Source organism: Capra hircus, chromosome 24 (genome assembly GCF_001704415.2).
Source record: "Capra hircus breed San Clemente chromosome 24, ASM170441v1, whole genome shotgun sequence".
NCBI classification, from domain to species: Eukaryota; Metazoa; Chordata; class Mammalia; order Artiodactyla; family Bovidae; genus Capra; species Capra hircus.
In genome coordinates this window covers 35,255,001-35,275,295 of record NC_030831.1, presented here as the reverse complement: position 1 = coordinate 35,275,295, position 20,295 = coordinate 35,255,001, and the positions used below count along the sequence as shown (strand labels likewise).

Below are 20,295 nucleotides of genomic sequence, written 5' to 3'. Positions count from 1 at the left end.
TTGAGCAAGCTTCAGGAGTTGGTGAAGGACAGGGAAGCCTGGCGTGCTGCCGTCCATGGGGTCACAAAAAGTCAGACAGGACTGAGTGACTGAACTGAACTGAACTGATTATCACAGTGACCTTTTTCATTTGCAACCTCTCATTCGTGTTTATGTTGCATTCAATATTTTGCAGGTGGGGTGAATGCATGAAAATAGTGGTAAAAGTTGCAGATAGTCTCAGTGAACACTAGATGTCACTCATATCTTTTGTTTGAACAAATGAACAACCACTGATACTGCATTGTAAAATTGTGTCTTCTCATTTTGTTGATGGTTTTCTTCATCCTGCAAAAGCTTTTAAGTGTAATTAAAAGCCCCATTTGTTTATTTTTGCATTTGTTTTTCTTGTTGGAGGGGACAAATCCAAAAACCTATTACTAAGACTTATGTCAAAGAGTGGACTCTCTCTGTTTTCTTCTAGGAGTTTTATTGTTTCCAGACAATATGTTAAAGACCTTACATTTAGGTCTTTAATCCATTTTGAATTTAGGTGTGAGAAAATATTCTAATTTCATTTTTTCACATATAGCTGCCCAGTTTTCCCAACACTGAAGAGACTGTCTTTTCCCCATTGTATATTTTTGCTTCCTTTTCATAGATTAGGTAACCATAGGTGAGTGGGTTTATCTCTGAACTTTCTACCCTGTTCCATTGATCTATAGTTTTGTTTTTGTGCCAGTACCACACTGCCAGGGAATTCGAAAACTGAGTCTTGAAAGCATTTCTCTTGTGACAATAATGTTTTGTGGGAAATTCCTTGCTGGTCCAGTGGTTAGGACAATACGCTTTCACTGCCAAGGTCCTGCGTTCAATTCCTGGTTGGAGAACTTAGATCCTGCAATCCAAAAAAAGAAAAAGGAAAGAAAATCAACAAAGTATTTAATAATAATAATTTTTTAATTTTAAAATAAAATATTTAAATATATTATTTAACACCTTAAAATATTTAAAACAATAATAATATGTTTTATTATACTGTGAATGCAACTTCTGCAAATAATTGAAAATTTCATCTTATTTTAATCAAGCAGTTCAGCCTCTTTGCAATTCATTTTATCTGCGCACATCTATTTGACAAGCCTCTGGTTCCAAGGTGATTTTTAGTGATCGAGTTAGAGTGACATTTTCCTCCTTTTCTCAAAGAGAGGTTATGTCTCGCACAATCCTTACTGCATACAACATAGGGTTGACTAATCTATGAAATTTTCCTATCTATTATTAGCTTCGTTAAGGAGATCAACCTTGAGCCTGAAACTAGACAATGCTTGTGTTTCGTTGCCTGATGTGGGAGGGGTTAAGAATCATATTTTAGGCTATTGGAATGGCATGTTCCTGTGCTCTCCAATGTTCTTTGTCGTTCCGGGTCTCCTGATTCTGGTTACATTGCGCCATGTACTTTGATCCAATACCTTCCTTCATTCTCTGTTTAGCACAGAGAAGGGACATTAAACACACAGAGCTATCTGCAAATAAGATTTAGGCACCACTTTCAATGCACAGAGTGTTTTGTTCCCAAATGAAAATTAATTTTTTTAATGTTTATGTAAAACTATATATTTATAGGTATGCTGCTGCTACTGCTGCTAAGTCACTTAGTCGTGTCCGACTCTGTGTGACTCCATAGACAGCCCACCAGGCTCCCCCGTCCCTGGGATTCTCTAGGCAAGAATACTGGAGTGGGTCGCCATTTATACATATAAAACTATATATTTATAGGTATAGAAAGCTTTTATCCTTACTCCAAAAGTATTTTTTTTCCAAGACTGGATAAAAGAAAGGGGGAAAAACTGTCCAGTTGATGGTAAACACGTTATAAAAGGACAGCTAGACACTTCTTCCTTCTCGGTATTTTTGAAAAATATTTTTATTTATTTCTTTTTGGCTGCTCTGGGTCTTTGGTGCTGCTCGGGCTTTTCCCTAGCTGTAGCGAGCAGGGACTACCCTCTCGTTACAGTGCATGCGATTCCCATTGAAGTGGCTCCTCTCATTGTGGAGCACGGGCTTTAGGGCACAGGCTCAACAGTTGTGGCACACGGGCTTAGCAGCTCCACGGCATGTGGGATCCTCCTGGATCAGAGATCGAACTTGTGTCCCCTGCAATGGCAGGCAAATTCTTTACCACTGAGCCATCAGAGAAGCTCTTAATATGTTTTTTCTTTTTTTTAGTTTTTTATTTTTTTTATTTTAAAATCTTTAATTCTTACATGCGTTCCCAAACATGAACCCCCCTCCCACCTCCCTCCCCACAACATCTCTCTGGGTCATCCCCATGCACTAGCCCCAAGCATGCTGTATCCTGCGTCAGACATAGACTGGCGATTCAATTCTTACATGATAGTATACATGTTAGAATGCCATTCTCCCAAATCATCCCACCCTCTCCCTCTCCCTCTGAGTCCAAAAGTCCGTTATACACATCTGTGTCTTTTTTCCTGTCTTGCCTACAGGGTCGTCATTGCCATCTTTCTAAATTCCATATATATGTGTTAGTATACTGTATTGGTGTTTTTCTTTCTGGCTTACTTCACTCTGTATAATCGGCTCCAGTTTCATCCATCTCATCAGAACTGACTCAAATGAATTCTTTTTAACGGCTGAGTAATACTCCATTGTGTATATGTACCACAGCTTTCTTATGTACCATTCATCTGCTGATGGACATCTAGGTTGTTTCCATGTCCTGGCTATTATAAACAGTGCTGCGATGAACATTGGGGTACATGTGTCTCTTTCAATTCTGGTTTCCTCGGTGTGTATGCCCAGCAGTGGGATTGCTGGGTCATAAGGTAGTTCTATTTGCAATTTTTTAAGGAATCTCCACACTGTTCTCCATAGTGGCTGTACTAGTTTGCATTCCCACCAACAGTGTAGGAGGGTTCCCTTTTCTCCACACCCTCTCCAGCACTTATTGCTTGCAGATTTTTGGATCGCAGCCATTCTGACTGGTGTGAAGTGGTACCTCATTGTGGTTTTGATTTGCATTTCTCTAATAATGAGTGATGTTGAGCATCTTTTCATGTGTTTGTTAGCCATCCGTATGTCTTCTTTGGAGAAATGTCTATTTAGTTCTTTGGCCCATTTTTTGATTGGGTCGTTTATTTTTCTGGAATTGAGCTGCATAAGTTGCTTGTATATTTTTGAGATTAGTTGTTTGTCAGTTGCTTCATTTGCTATTATTTTCTCCCATTCAGAAGGCTGTCTTTTCACCTTGCTTATATTTTCCTTTGTTGTGCAGAAGCTTTTAATTTTAATTAGATCCCATTTGTTTATTTTTGCTTTTATTTCCAGAATTCTGGGAGGTGGATCATAGAGGATCCTGCTGTGATTTATGTCTGAGAGTGTTTTGCCTATGTTCTCCTCTAGGAGTTTTATAGTTTCTGATCGTACATTTAGATCTTTAATTCTTAATATGTTTTTAATAACATTGGTTACTGGGATTTCTCTGGCAGTCTAGTGGCTTAAGACTCCACACGCCCAGTGCACAAGGCCTGGTTTGAATTCCTGGTCGGGGAAACTAGATCCCACATCCTTTGTTTGGCAAACAAAGAGAGAAGATTGCCAAAGATCCCAAGTGCCGAAGCTAAGACCTGGCACAGCCAAATAAATGCATAAAAATAAATATTAAAAATAATTATATTGGTTACCATTTATGGACTATGTTCTATATGGCATTTGCTAAGTTGGACATCTTCTGTGCTTTCTCAGTTAACTTACTTACTCTGTACATCAACCCTATGAGCTAGGTTTTATTCTCCTTTCAGGTGAGGAGATGGAGGTCAGTGATGTTAAGCAACCACCTAAAGTCATGCTGACACTGTGTGACAGCACAGGGACTCAAACCCAGTTTTTTTCTGAACCCAAAGTACCTTTCTTTGCTTTTAGCCACCCTGTGCTTTCTTTTATGCCTCTCTCCCCAAAATATCCTCAAGTAGATAATGCCACGAATAACTTAACAACCTTCAAGAATTTGGGAGATTCTGAATCATCGGCATTTTCCGTCACTTTCAATGAGTTAGTCTAAAATGTAATGAAACTGGAGGATTCAACTGAGTTGAGTGGACAATTTTAGAAAGCACTTATCAGATTGTCTTTTAAAATACAAGAAAGAAACAGACATATAAAGTATTTTTCAAAATCAACCAGAGAGATTAGATACCCTTTGTAGTACTAAAAAAATCTTTCCCCATTAGCTACATTCTGTGTTCATGAGAGTTGATATAAAAGCCAAAATCTGATAAAGAACTCAGTTTTTATTAAGTAGGGAAGAATCCTGTAGATGTCGAAGAGCCTAACAAACCTCAAGGACTGTTAGTCCTCTGCCCAGACTGCTAGGGAAAACTATGAAAGTTTACTTTGGATAGATATGCTATAGACAAAAGGTTTGAAAGGTCTGAAAGGACAGATGATCACAAGTGAAGTCAGTGGACCATATGGGAAGTCCCAAAGAGGTGCTATACTGACGTGCTATACAAGTCAATTTATGACTGTAGCTAACACCTTTAAAAAAAGAATAAACATAAATGTAACTAGCAATAGTTAATTCATTACTTTATTTGCCAAATGTTACTCTTAATTCCTGTTATCCTCTAGAAGGCTTGCTTTATTTATTTAATAAATGTTGGATATGAGATGCAAGTTTCACTGAGGAGTGACATATGATTCATTTAAACTGTCACCAGAATTAAAGACATGTATAACTTCATTTCTCATCCCTTATTTTACCCCCAGGGAAAATGTTAAAATTAAATTTTGATTTGATCACCAAATATTTTTTCTTCCTCACAATATCAGCTGTGAAATTCAGTCATAACCAAAAACAGCAACAACTAGCACCCTGGAAACTAGATGCCACACAAATGAATGGGAAATAAATTTCATCCTGATTATAAGACAGCCTAAATTTATAATTATATAAATTATGCATTCTAAAGGCAAGCTCTATAGAACTTTTAATAACTATTGGGTGTTTCAAATGAAAAATACTCTGTTCATCATCTAAGTAAGAAGGAAAAAAAAAACTATATAAACCTATAACCCTTTAAGAAGTCAGGATTTTAGAGGGGAAAATGCATAGGCTTAAAAATAATACTTGGAACGAGCTATTGAATGATGTAGGTTTTCCTTCCTTCAAACCAAGCATGGCAGTGCTATTAAGGGAAGTAACACCTGTTTAAAGGATGTTAAGAAAGTAAAATTTTGTTTTGTTTCACACCACTAGCCTAACATTGCAGCCTGAGGTTGGTCAGATGACACCTTTTGTAATTACGGTGGCAGATGCTGGTCTGTATAGAGTCCCAAGAGAATTCCAGACTCTGGGCTTAAAATCTCGGTTTCTCTTTGATATGGAAGGTTAGAGGAACCTCCCTGCCTGTCCTCAAACCCTTCATCTCATCATTTCTCACCCAAAAGTCAGGTTCAGCAAAAACCCATTCAATTTTTCTTTATTCTCTTTTTAGTTGATCTTCTTTCTTTCAATTTCATGTCTCTTCATTTGTAATATATTTTTCTTTCATCATATTAGTCTTTACCTATATTCTCTTTTATCCTTTTATTTCCCAATAATTTTAAGCCCACATTTGTTTAGTAGTTACAGAATAGGTTCTGCATTTAAAAGAGGATGTCATTTCTCCTGCATATCACCAGCAAAAAATCATGTGATAGCTGTCATTGGGACCTATTGAACTTTATAGCTCAGTTTCAATCACTAACCATGGTTAAACTTTATTTAGACAGCATTGAACTGTGTTGAAAGCTACTTTACTTTTTAAAAAATGTTTTTGTATACTGCTTTCCTAATGTATATGATCTTTTTTGATGTTACAGTAGATTGGTTAAAATTTGTTGTTGTCCCTGTTTTCTTTGAAAATAGTGTTGATGCACATGTAAGTCATGGTCCCAGATGGCAGCCAGGAGGAGCTCCGATGGAGAAGGCAATGGCAACCCACTCCAGTACTCTTGCTTGGAAAATCCGCGGACGGAGGAGCCTGGTAGGCCGCAGTCCATGCGGTCGCGAAGAGTCAGACACGACTGAAGCAACTTAGCAGCAGCAGCAGCAGCAGCAGCAGGCGCTCCGAACATGGAGAGAAGGCACACTGCAGAACTGCTGAACAACAAAGGCAACAATAAGGTAAAGCAGCCCAGGTACTTAAAGCTCCCAAAGTAGCTTTAAGTAGTGGAGACTTGAGCATACACTCATTTACTTTGAATTTGAAAATGAATCATACTTTAAATCTGACCGCAGCCTCAGAGCCCATTCTGCCTTATCTTGGCACAAAGTTCCAATATTCTGGAAGCAACAGCAGCCTAAAAACTGAGGCTAACACAATGACAGTTTCTAGGGTTCCTTCTGTTATGTTCCCTATGTTGTTTCATCCACATACAACAATCCTTTCGGGAAATGGATACCGTTACCAAGATCTCTCCTCTTCTAGAAATTGTGTATGTGCTCAGTCACGTCTGACCCTTTGCAACCCTTTGGACTGCAGCATGCCAGGCTCCTCTGTCCATGGTATTTTTCAGGCAAGAACACTGGAGTGGGTTGCCATTTCCTTCTCCGGGGAATCTTCCCTACCCAAACCCACTTCTCCTGCATTGCAGGCAGATTTGTTACTGCTGAGCCATCAGGGAAGCCCCTTTCTAGAAACTGTGGGTTGAACTATAGGTAGCCTATTAAATTCTGACACATATAGAATCATTCCATGGTTTCTGAGGGGACATATGTCCCCACGAGTGTGTCTGAGAGTCATTCTTCCATTCATTCCACAAGTGTATGCTGGGTACACACACACATGACACAAATGTGAACAAGACACCGCAACCTCTTTGCTGCAGAGTCTAGTCAGAAACATCAGCTTTATACCTGGAAATATAGTCAAGAATTTGAACCCTTTGAATCCACTCAGTTTGTTTCTAATCCTGCTTCCACAAAACAAAGTTATTTTGATGGTTCATCCTTTTCTTCAAAGAACTCACCTTAGAAATGAAAATAATAGTGATAATGGCTGATAATTAATTAGTACGTATTATATTCCAGGTATTGTGCTAAATATCTCATATGTACTTTCTCATTTAATCCTTAGAACAATTCATGAGGTATATACTGTCATTATTATTCTCTGTTTTACAAAAAGGGAGACCAAGGCTTGGAAAGAATGCAAAGCTGTACCAAGGTTATGCCTATTAAGTGATAGAAAATTGGATTTCAATCTGGATTCAAAGTTCCAATTTTTCTCCTTTTCCTATTTTATACTCTAATTTAAAGTTAGCACAGATTTTTTTTTCTGTCATGTAGGTCTTTAACAGAACTGTATAATCTGGGATTTTTCATTACTCTGAGGGGGCTATCATGTTCACTTCTATTCCTACTCCAGGCCAGATTACCCATATTTGTTGATTGGTTTTAATAAATACTTTCAGTTGCTTATTCACTTAATTAACATGTGGCTAGCGTGTTGTGTTGCCCTGTGGTCACCACCATCATATCATCTGGCTTCTAGCTTCCAGCTAGCTTCCAGCTTCTAGTGAAATATCACTTAATGCTTTTCTAGCTTCCAGCTTCTAGTGAAATACCACTTGATGCTTTTTTTCCTGTATTTTTCTTTTGAGGTGACGGACTCACTCAAGCTGAACTTTTGATTCTAGATTCTCTCCAGGTAATTCTCAACCAACTGGCATCTCACCCACTTAATGACTGACTTGTACAACCCCATCCACTTTCCCATTCAAGACTGCCAAGTCTGACCCCATCATTGATGTCCTAACTTCCCCCATGGTGACAACCACCAAAGTTAATGTTCAACTTGTGTCTAATTTCCTGAGGAGGGAGTGGGGACAAGGATGCAAACAGTATCTGAAGAGAATAGAAATAAAAGAGTGTTTGCTTCTGTAATGGTGAGTAAACATTAAAGCTAAATAATTGTTACTTATTATAACTAAGTCATTATGTTTATAGTTCAGTCGCTAAGTCATGTCCAGCTCTTTGTGACCCTGTGGACAGCAGCACACCAGGCTCCCCTGTCCTTCACTATCTCCCAGAGATTGCTCAGGCTCATGTCCATTGAGTCAGTGATGCCATCCAACCATCTCTTTCTCTGCCACCCCCTTCTCCTTTTGCCTTCAATCTTTCCCAACATCAGGGGCTTTTCTAATGAGTCAGCTTTCACATCAGATGGCCAAAGTATTGGAGTTTCAGCATCAGTCCTTCCAATGAATATTTGGGGTTGATTTCCTTTAGGATTGACTGGTTTTGATCTCCTTGTAGTCCAAGGGACTCTTAAGAGTCTTCTCCAGCACCACAATTCAAAAGCATCAATTCTTCAGTGCTCAGCCTTTTATATAGTCCAACTCTCACATCTGTACATGACTACTGGAAAATTGACTAGACAGAATATGCTGTCTAGGTTTGGCATAGCTTTCCATCCAAGAAGTAAGTGTCTTTTAATTGCATGACTGCGGTCACCATCTGGAGTGATTTTGGACCCCAAAATGACTATGACTTATCATTAAATTTGTTTTCTATTTCAAATTCTCCAAAATGTGAAGGTCTTTATTCTTGAAGTTCATCAAGCTCTAATGGCACAAGAAACAAGAATAAAATCTAGCTTTCAATAGGATGGTTTATAGCACATTAATCAGCCCTTTCAAATCTGCCTGAAGCAAAGCTTAAGGAGAATTCTTTTGGTGATGCTATTTCACCACAAGTTATGCTTGTCATGACTTCCAGTGTTTACATAAGAATAAAAAGATGACCCTGCACTCTCTTGGACGTCACATTTTGCCCATCCAGATCTTTACTATAGTGCATAAAAAATAAATACAATTTAACAGCTCAGAAAGTTGATCACATTTGAAAGCTCTTTAAAGTTCTAAAGGACATAGCAGGTGGGACACTCATGCAGACATGGGCTATTTTTTCCTGCCCAGAATCATTAACACTTCTGTGAGTAACCATGTCCGGATTTTCCTTTGGAACAGCATCCCTGTACCTTTCTCAATGGGCGTGGTCTGCTAGCAAGGAGCGACCCTGTCTCTGCCTCTTTCCTGTTCAAGACTTGATCACGGGACCTACGCCTTATTAGTGAGAGTTGCTGTGACTGGTTCAGGAGTGAGTATATGGCCCTCTCCAGGCCAATGGGAGTCAGCCTTGGGTAGTTTCTAAAACAATGGAGAAAAATATGCATTCTTTCTGCCCAGTTTACCAAGCTGGTCAGATGTACCTTCTATTGTTGCTGGCCACCTTCACTAAAACCGCCTGAGCTCAGTCTCTCAGCGGAAGGCAGGGCCAAGAGATGGAGACTAACTTCTGATGATGTTGTACCTAAGCACCTAAGATCCAATATGCTTCCAAATCTTGCTATATCCTTAGCTTCTTCATTTAGGTTGAGGAAGAAAAAAATCTTTTTGTTTAAGAATTTGAATCGAGATGCTACTGCTTTCAGCCAGAACATTTCTGACTAACGCAGAGAGCAGGGCTTCCCTGGTGGCTCAGATTGTAAAGAATCTGCCTATAATCCAGGAGACTGGGGTTTGATCCCTGGATCAGGAAGATCCCCTGGATGGCAACCCACTCCAGTATTCTTGCCAGGAAGAGTGCCATGGACAGAGAAGCCTGGTGATCTACAGTCCGTGGGGTTGCAGACTCGGACCCGACTGAGTGACTAACACACAGACACACACACGCGCACAGACACACACACAAAGCGCAGAGAGTAAAGATGGAGAGAATCAGAAGTACATAATAGAGTTAACTTGTTCTCCAGGAAATGATAATCTGCTTGGAAAGGAGGGGTAGCCAGCACATACGCAAATAAGCAGATATTTAAATGTCAAATTAGATGGTGCAGACTTTAAATGCTCTATCACTTTAGCAAATGCAGAGATCAACTTCCTTTGAAGTCCCTGGGAGAAGAGGTAATGGAGAGGCAGAAACTGAGCTTGCCTTTAAAGACAGGTAGGAATTTGAATAAGGAAAAAAAGATCAAGGGAGGGAATTCTCTGTAAGAAGAGCCTGAAGGCAAAACCCTAAACTGCAGAAGGTGCATGTAGAGAGTGGAGGATAAGAAGATCAGGCAAAGTGGAATGGAGGTTTAGGGTCAGAGGTCACTTATAGCAAAGCTGCAGAGGTGAACAGGACCAGGTGTTGTTGGCCTTGAATACTGAGCAGAAAATATGTAGTTTTTAGAGGGTCGACATTAAGGAACCACTATATAAATCCGAGTGGTGAATAAATATTACACAGGAACATTCATCTGACAATTCTATGAATGATTGGGTAGGTTGGGAATGTGGGGGACACTGAAGTCAGTGTGACTAGATATACAGCCACTGTAGTAGTTAAATATAATTGTTCTGGATTGCAACCCCATGGATTGTAGCCTGCCAGTCTCCTCTATCCATGGGATTTTCCAGGCAAGAATACTGGAGTGGGGTGCCATTTCCTCCTCCAGGGGATTTTCCCAGCTGAAGGATCTAACCTTTGTCTCCTGTGTCTCTTGTATTGGCAGGCAGATTCTTTACCGCTGAGCAACTGGGAAGCCCCAAACACAATAATAACATAATTACTGCCATAACATACTTGGCATAATAGATCTGCCTTATTATTATTAGGAGGACTTTCACTGCCTTGGTTAAATTTGCTCCTAGGTATTTTATTCATTTTGATGCAACTGTAACTGGGATTGTTTTCTTAATTTCTCTTACTGATAGTTCATCATTAGTGTCTAGAAATGCAACAGATTTTTGCATATTGATTTGGTATTCTACAAATCATTTTAGAAAGAATAGAATATTTGCAATTTGCAATGCAGGAGACCGAGGTTTGATCTCTGAGTCAGGAAGATTCTCTGAGTCAGGAAGATCCCCTGCAGAAGGAAACGGCAACCCACTTGAATATTCTTGCCTGGAGAATCCCATGGACAGAGGAGCCTGGTGGGCTGCAGTCCATGAGGTTGCAGAGAGTCAGACACGCCTGAGAGACTAACACACTTGGTATTCTATAACTTCACTGAATTTGTTCACTAGTTCTAACAGTTTTTTGATGGAGTCTTTAGAGTTTTCTCTATGTAATATTGACTTCCGTAATATTAAGTCATCTGCAAATAGTGATACCTCTCTCTTTTCAATGAGGATGCCTTTTCTTTCTTTTCCTTGCCTAATTTCTCTGGCTACAAATTCTAATATTATGTTGAATTAAAGTGTTAGGAGTGGGTATCCTTGTCTTATTCCTGATTTTTTAACATCACACTACTGAGTGTGATGTTAATTGTGGGGTTGTCTCTTAATTTATTTAAAAATAATTTTGGCTCATGAGAATGATGAGATGATGAAACATAAAGCATCCTTAAGTTCTTTTTGAAAGTCCTTAACAATATAGTTGTTGTTTATTTGCTAAGTTGTGTCCAACTCTTTTTCTACCCCATGGACTGTAGCCCACCAGGCTCCTCTGTGCGTGAGATTTCCCAGGCAAGAATACTGGAGTGGGTGCGCTTTCCTTCTCTAGGGGATCTTCCCGACCCAGGGATCGAACCCACGTCTTCTGCATTGGCAGGCTGATTCTTAACCACTGAGCCACCAGGGAAGCCCCCAACAACACAGTAGCTATACATTAAAAAAGCTAACTGAAATAACTATAATGTTAGAAAATGTGAGCACATCAAATGTTTGTACCAACATCAGGATGTTCCAAGGTTTATTAACTAGTTTGGCTTTTTAAAAATACATAAGCTACACTCTTTGCCGCATCTACTGCGAGAATGAAGACCATTCTCAGTAATCAGACTGTCAACATCCCAGAAAATGTCGACATTAACTTGAAGGGACGGACAGTTATTGTGAAGGGCCCCAGAGGCACCCTGCGGAGGGACTTCAATCACATCAGTGTAGAACTCAGTCTCCTTGGAAAGAAAAAGAAGAGGCTCCGTGTTGACAAATGGTGGGGAAATAGAAAGGAACTGGCCACTGTTCACACAATCTGTAGTCACGTACAGAACATGATCAAGGGTGTTACACTGGGCTTCTGTTACAAGATGAGGTTGGTGTATGCCCACTTCCCCATCAACGTTGTTATTCAGGAGAATGGTTCTCTTGTGGAAATCCGAAATTTTGGGGGTGAAAAATACATACGCAGGGTTCGAATGAGGCCAGGGGTTGCCTGTTCAGTATCTCAAGCCCAGAAAGATGAGTTGATTCTTGAAGGAAATGACATTGAACTTGTGTCAAATTCAGCTGCTTTGATTCAGCAAGCCACCACAGTTAAAAACAAGGATATCAGAAAATTTTTGGATGGTATCTATGTTTCTGAAAAAGGAACAGTTCAGCAGGCTGATGAGTAAGATCTCAGTGATCCTGCTGCAGAAACAACAAGATAGCACTCAGTTGTGATATTTTAAAGAGACAATAAAAACTCTTGATTTGAAAAAAAAAATACATAAGCTACAAACCAACATGATTTACTTGGCACCTGGTTTCCCTGCATCAGCCAATTAAAGCCACAGTTCCCATCAAGAATTTCCAACAGAAGAAAAGCAAAAGCAAATAATAGTTGCTAAGTCGTGTCCAACTCTTTTGTGACTCCATGAACTATTGCCAGCCAGGTTTTTCTGTCCATGGGATTTCCCAGGCAAAAATACCGAAATGGGTTGCCATTTCCTACTCCAGGGCTCTTCCCAACCCAAGGATCAAACCTCCATCTCCTGCATTGGCAGGTGGATTCTTTACCACTGAGGCACCTGGGAAGTCCCCCCAAAACAAATAATACAAAAGCCAGTTGAACTATTATCTCTGAAATGTCTTTTATCTATCCCCAACTTTCAATTTCCATCAACCCTGTTCAAGTTCGGGCCCTAACATCTCTGTTCTGGGTTATTAAATGGGATTCCTCCTTATTTCTTTGCCTTCTTTTTCTCTTTCCAGTTCAACTCATGTATTGCTGCCAGATAATCTTCCTAAATTGCAGGTCAGGTCATACCAGTACCCGGCTCCAAAAAGTTCACCATTTCCCATTGTTTTCCAAAAGCTTTAATGGAGTTTTTGAGGTCATCCAAAGGTATGTCTTCAACTTCCCTGCCCAGCCTTATTTCTCAGCACTCCTTGCTTGCACTGAGTACACCATCAGATCAGATTTTGCTTTCCTTTCTGGACAAGTACATAGTTTTTCTGCCTGTCTGCCTTCAACTCACACAATTCCTTTACCTGGACTCTCCACCACACTGATCTCTCTACCTGCTAAAATTCTCCCAGTTCCTTCCAGATCTGACACTAAAAGACTATAAAAAATTGTTTCTCTCTAAAGCCCATACCTTCTCTTTCCTTAGGGTTCCCACAGCTTTCTGTTCCAACCTCTTAGAGCACATGTCATTCACATTCAGTCTTCTACACAATAGCTGAATATCTTTCTTGCCCCAACTTGACAATGAACAGTTTGAGAGACTGGATCTTGTTCATGTTTTATCCTCCATTTGTTATTGTTTAGCTGCTAAGTCGTGTCTGACTCCTTTCGACCCCATGAACTGTAGCATGCCAGGCTTCCCTGTCCTTCAGTATCTGCTGGAGTTTGCTCAAATTCATGTCCATTGAGCCGGTGATGCTATCCAACCATCTCATTTTCTGCCGCTCTCTTCTCCTTTTGTCTTCAAAGTTTCCCAGCATCAGGGTCTTTTCCAATGAGTTGGTTCTTTGCATCAGTTAGCCAAAGGATTTCTATTTTATTCTTTCTAAAATGATATTGTTTTTTCATGAAATGTCACATAGGACTGTGTTCTGAAAACTTAATTTGAAATAAGAATGCCTTTTCTGGCTTAAAAAATGCTATGAGTTCTCATTTGTACACTAAATGTATATTTGTAGATCTATATGAAACAATTATTTTGCTAGGGCTAATTAGCCCATGTGACTTTTATATATTGCAAACTTGAAGAACATGTTCACTTTCATCCTCAGGTAATCCAAACCAAATTGTAGTTATGGGTAAATCTGTATGGTACTAGAACACTGAAATTGTGCCAAATATATAATTGAAGCCCAATAATTTTTTTGATATTAATTTTGTAGTTTCTTTATTCTCTAGTGTTTTCTCCAAAGATCCTGCCTTTAAGACAACTTTTTGTGTTTAAATTTGCCCATTAAATGGATTCTGTTTGATATATGGTGGAAAATTACCTGATTAAAATAATAGCTGTCTAAGAAAAGTTATCTTTTAATTAAATGAAGCCTAGAGAGCTTTATTTGAGTTTGCCATCTGATAACTGCAAGAGAGCTTTTTTTTCAAAGAGACCAAAAAAAAAAAAAAAAAAAAAGGTGAAGTCACATTTGTTTGTTGGTTTCAAGAATCTGCAAACACTTTTATGTTAGGAAAAAAACTCACCCTACACTGAGATGTCACAGCCTCTGAGGTTTTGTAAGACCCCTGCTGACTGACCCTACCCTTGACCTTAGCTCTAAAGCCCAACTCCATTTTGGCATGTTGATGTAGAGAATTTATTTATGTTAACAGTAGGGAGTCAGAATTCCAGGAACATTCTTATAAGAATCTGATGCATTCTTACAAAAATCAGATCCATTTACCAAATCTTCACCCCCACACGACTGGGAAGCCTCCATTAACACAGAGAGTGGGTTCTAGTGAAGGGTTGCTGTCAAGGCCTATGTGGATATGGTTTAACTCTAAGCAGTACGACCTAGAGGGGTGTGAAAGAGTTCCACTAGAAATGGCCTTTTGATCATCAAGGAAAACAAGAAAATAGGTGTATTTTCATAGCAGATACCTTTTGGTAAAGGGAGGGGAGTGATCCTATAAATAATTGGTGCATGCATGCTCAGTTGCTCCGTTGTGTCTGACTCTTTGCGACCCCCATGGACTGTAGCCTGCCAGGCTCCTTTGACCATGGGATTTCCCAAGCAAGAACACTGGAGTGTGTTGCCATTTCCTCCTCTAGGGGATCGTTCCAACCCAGGGATCAAACCCAAGTTTCTTGTGTCTCTTGCACTGGTAGGTGGATTCTTTATCACTGCATCACCTGGAAGCCCTATAAGTAAGTCAGATATTATTTATCAAAGCAGAGAGGCAGTCTTAGGGCCAATTCTCCATTTAATCTACCTGCTTCTATCTGTTGATTCCTATTCTTTCTCATGAATCCTGCTAACTTTATTGTAGGACTGTAAGGTGCAATTTACTATGCATTTTTACTTTTTAAAATGCTTTATTTTTAAAATTTGAATGTTATAACATGTTCATTAAACATTTGTAAAATGCTAAAAAGTACACAAGGGAAAAATCAAAATTTCTGAACACATTTACTAGTAAGAATTTAGTCAATTAGTTTTCTTGGGGGGGGGGAGGGACAGAGTTTCTTTTTATATACAATTTTCTCATGTTTTAAAATATACTACTTCATTATAAAATTTTTTCTTATTATTTAATACATTTTCACAAGATTTTATTATAAAAATTTAGAAGCATAAGTCAAAAACATTTTACTGTGAAGAACCATATTCTCATTGCTTATGTTCATAAATATAGTCAACATTTTACTGTACATGTTTGGTCACATATCTATTAATATCGCCCTATCCATCGATCAGTCCATTTTTTATGTATTTCAAATTAAACTTACAGATATTAATTTTGTAAACAGTCCTTGTAGTGAAACAGTATTTTCTTTTAAATTATGTCCCTATTATTGACAGATTGCTCAGTTGCCATTTTCCACTAGCTTACATGAGACCTCATAGGAAGGTTACATTTCTATGGTTTAATATTAGTTTCTGGCTCAAGAAGAAGAACAAGACTGAAAAGACAGATAAGGATCATATTATGGAAGGCTTTGAATACCAAAGAAATTACAGCAAAATGTAGTGTGACAGCTGCATTCTTGGAATCAAATAGATCAGACAATTGTTAGATAACTGCGCCTGGAAAAAGTTCTAAACTTCTCTGAGGCTCTGTTTCCGCATATGTCAAGTGACAAGAGTATTGTTTGTCTTATGGGTAATTGTGAGGGTTAAGTTACACGTATGAACTCTATTTGTATTTCATAAATAGAAGATTTCCCAAAACAATAGTTTCATGAAAAATTCAGAAAAAAATTCCTTGGAGGTTTTACAATAATAGTACAGAAACATGATCAGATCCAGATTTTAGGTAGCTTAATCTTATATAATTATGTGTGGTGGATAAGAGTTAAGGGAGAAGTTACAGAGAGGTAGATTTAATTCAATTTAACATTTACGGAGTTTGTATGAAATGCAGGGCACTATGATAGATGCCTTGGAAATACAAGCAGAAATCTTGACAGGTACCATAAAGGCTTGTAATGGGTAAGACGATCATGAAGACGAGCTATAAAACTGAGCAGAATTCATCAGTTTATCCAATGAATATTTATTTTGCTCCCACCCTATGCCAATCACCGTTCTAGGTGCTGAAGATAAAGCACCAAGAAAAACACAGACAAAATTCCTTTCCCTCATTAGCACACATTCTAGTGGAGAAGACATATAATGTACAAATAAATAATAATAAAATATAGATTGTAATAAGCACCTTAAAGAAAAACAAAGCAATATGAAGGGATAAACAGCAGTAGTGATGAGGGTGCTGTGTTAGATAGCTTCTGCGAATGTGCTGTTTAAGCAGAGAACTGAGAAAGATTAAGAAGTGAAATGTGCTACTCTCTGAGTGAACAGATTTCTAGGTAGCTCAAATGGCAAAGACAGGAGGCAGGAATGGCCTGGGGGAACACCAGGGAGGGTAATACACGTGATTGGAATGGAGAGAGAAAGAGGGATGCAGCAGGAAGTCAGGTTGGAGACCTGGTCTCAGGTAGGGCCATTTATGGGGCTTCGCAGGTGGTGCTAGTGGTAAGGAACCCACCTACCAATACAGGAGACGCGAGAGACCCAAGAGACACGGGTTCAATCCCTGGTTCAGGAAGATCCCCTGGAGGAGGGCATGGCACCCCATTCCAGTTTTCTTGCCTAAAGAATCCCTTGGACAGAGGACCTGGCAGGCTACAGTCCATAGGGCTGCAAAGAGTCAGACATGACTGAATGGACTTAGCCTGCATGCACGAGGACAGAGTAGCCTTGTTGTGCTCAGTGTACACCCAGGGTGCAGAATTAAGAAAGACTCTCCCAGGATGGTGGAGATGCGGGGTTGTCTCCTGAAAGCAGTGCTTCCTTACACACTGCAACCCAGAGGCCTTAATCCCCCACAGTCCCAGCTCTGTTACTCGAAGATGAGGTAAATGAGCACGTCGGCTGAAGAAACCGCAAGAGCAAAGGGAGGAGATATAAGAGACTGGCGAAAAGATGGCTGCAGTTGTCTGAACAAGAGGAGTTACAGGTGTTGGGAAACGAGAGAAACTTCTAGGCTGCTGGTTAGGCCCAGGCAGCTCCCTATCTTCTCCTTTTCTTGTGTGGGGGAGGGGAGGAGGCCCCAAGGGTAGCCTTCTTGTCTTTCCTTTTTATGTTGTCATTGTCCCTGCATTCTTTTGTCATTTTCTTTAACAATACTGACTGTGGTGTCTTGGAATTTCCATAAATTCCTTTGTCCTCAGATGCCCAAAGGCCAACAATCTGGTCCTTAGGTTTTGTGGAGTTTACTGTTAATCACTAAAGAATCTAATAAACATAGAGAAACGACAAAGTTAAGAAATTCCTAATACACAGGCTATGAAAAAAGCTCATACAATTTAATATTTTAAAAAATGAATACTTTGATTTTTAAATGGGCAGAAGATCTGAGTAAACTTTTTCTCAAAGAACACATACAGACTGCCAACAGGTACATGAAAAAAAGGTTCAACATCGCTAATCAGGGGAATGAAAATCAAAACCACAATGAGATACTACCTCACACCTGTCAAAATGGCTGCTGCCAAAAAGACAAGAGATAACAAATGCTGGCATGGATGTGGAGAAAAGAGAACCACTGTGCACTCATGGTGGGAAAATGAACTGATACAACCAGTATGGAAAATAATATGGAGGTTCCTCAAAAAATTAAAAATAGAACTACCATATATCCAACAATTCCCCTTCTGGGTATTTATCTGAACAAGATGAAAACACTAACTTCAAAAAATATATATACCTTCATATTCATTGCAGCATTATTTGCAAGAGCCAAGATATGGAAATATATATGGAAATAATATATGTCCATTGACAGATGAATAAGGAAAATGTGATCTATATCTATATAAAACAGAATATTATTCAGCCCAAAGAAGGAAATCTTGCCCTTTGCAACAACAAGGATGTACCTTGAGGGTGTTATTCTAAGTGGAATATGCCAGACAAAAACAAAATATTAAATGATCTCTCATTTATATGTGTATATCTGAGAACAAAACAACAACAAAAACAAAACAAAAAACAAAAAAGACCAAAAAAATCCACAAAAGAACAAGCTTGTGAATATAGAGAATGGGTTGATGGTTTCCATGGAGGGGATGGGAGGGGAGGCAGTGGATGAAATGGGTAAAGGGATAAAATGGGAAAAAATGGATCCATTTAAAAATGGATAAAATGGGTAAAAGATACAAATTTCCAGTTTAAAAAATAAATAAGCAATGTGGCTATAATGTACAGCATGATGACTATAGTTAATAACACTGTATTGCATATTTGAAAGTTGGTAAGAGAGTACAACTTAAAAGTCCTCTTAACAAGAAAAAAAATTCTGTCAATATGTATAATGACAATTTTTTTATTTTTGGCTGAACCACGTGGCGTGTGGGATCCTAGTTCCCTGACCAGGGACTGAACCCATGCCCTTAGCAGTGTCCTAACCATGGAGTCCTAACCGGAAATTCCCTGCAGATGTTAACTAGACTTACTGTGGTGATCATTTCACAAAATATAAAAGTATGAAATCGTTATGTTGTACACTTAAAACTAACGTCATGTGGTATGTAAATTATACCTCCCCACCCCCAAATTGTATCAGTGAAAGAAACAGAAAAGGAAAGGAAGAAATTCCTTGACGTTTCCAATAGCCTTTATTATGACTCTATGAATATGTTCATGTTCATATTAGTTGCTCAGTTGTGTCCAACTCTTCGCAACCCCATGGACTGTGACCTGCCAGGCCCCTCTGTCCATGGGATTCTCCAGGGAAGAATACTGGAGTGGGATCCCACAGCCCTACTCCAGGGGGTCTTCTGGACCCAGGGATCGAATCTTCGTCTCCTGCAGTTCCTGCATCGTACGTAGGTGATTCTTTACCACTGATCCACTGGGGGAGCCCAGGTATGTGTTTTCTCACATTACCCAAATCATCACTGCATGGGCACGAGGGATCTGAGTTCCCTAATCAGTGATCATGGCCCCTGCAGTTGGAAGCACAGAGTTTTAACCACTAGACTGCCAGGGAAGTCCCTCAATTGTCTCTTCTGTTTATTTTTGGTCTATGAGATCTATCCAGTTCTTTGAGAAATGGGTTAAAAAATTTTAAACAAATTCTTCTTTTAGCCCCACTCGTTATTTATTTAAATATTTTGGGGCTACAAAGGTACACTTTGGAATTAGCACATTAGGGTTTGAGTTCTGCGTCCATCTATTGCTGCGTGGCACATGCTGAGAACACTTAATCTTTCTAAGCCTAGTTCCTCATCTGCAGAACGGAAGTGTGAGCTACAGTCACTCCAAAGTGTTGTAAGGATTAGGAAATCCTCAGTTGAGTGCTTGGCGTGTAGTGAGTGTATAATAAATGTCTGCTACTCTTCCAAGTAAATTGGTTTTATTGTCCTGCTTGATACTTACTTTTCAATCATGAATTTCACTTTGATTTTATATTGCTACTGTTTTCCCCCTCTACATGTGCTTATAACCTTAACAGCCCGTCCATTTATTTTCAATATTTCCATGTTGTTTTATTTTGGGTCTAATGTATAAGGAGAATATAGTTACATTTTCTTGTTTCAAAGATTTTTGTCTTTCACTAAGGAAATCTAGCTCACTTAGTTTATTGTTATTAATGCTAAGAATGCATATACTAATGTCGAACCCACGTCTCCTACACCGGCAGGTGGATTCTTTACTGCTGAGTCACCTGAGAAGCCCAGTCTACCTCCTATATCACTATGGACCTACCTATTTTGGATATTTCACATCAGTGGAATCATACAATATATGACCTTTAATGCCTGGCTTATTTCATTTAGCATGTCTTCAAGTTTCATCCATTTTGGAGCATGTATCAGTATTTCATTTTTAAAAAACTGCTGAATAGTGTTCCATTGCATGGATAGGACA

General features: G+C 39.1%; 1 pseudogene across 1 annotated transcript; it reads left to right on the top strand.

Annotated features, from left to right (window-relative positions):
* Positions 11,786 to 12,453, top strand: LOC102170193 (annotated as a pseudogene). The gene has a single exon (XR_001297219.2). The product of XR_001297219.2 is annotated as a 60S ribosomal protein L9 pseudogene (transcript).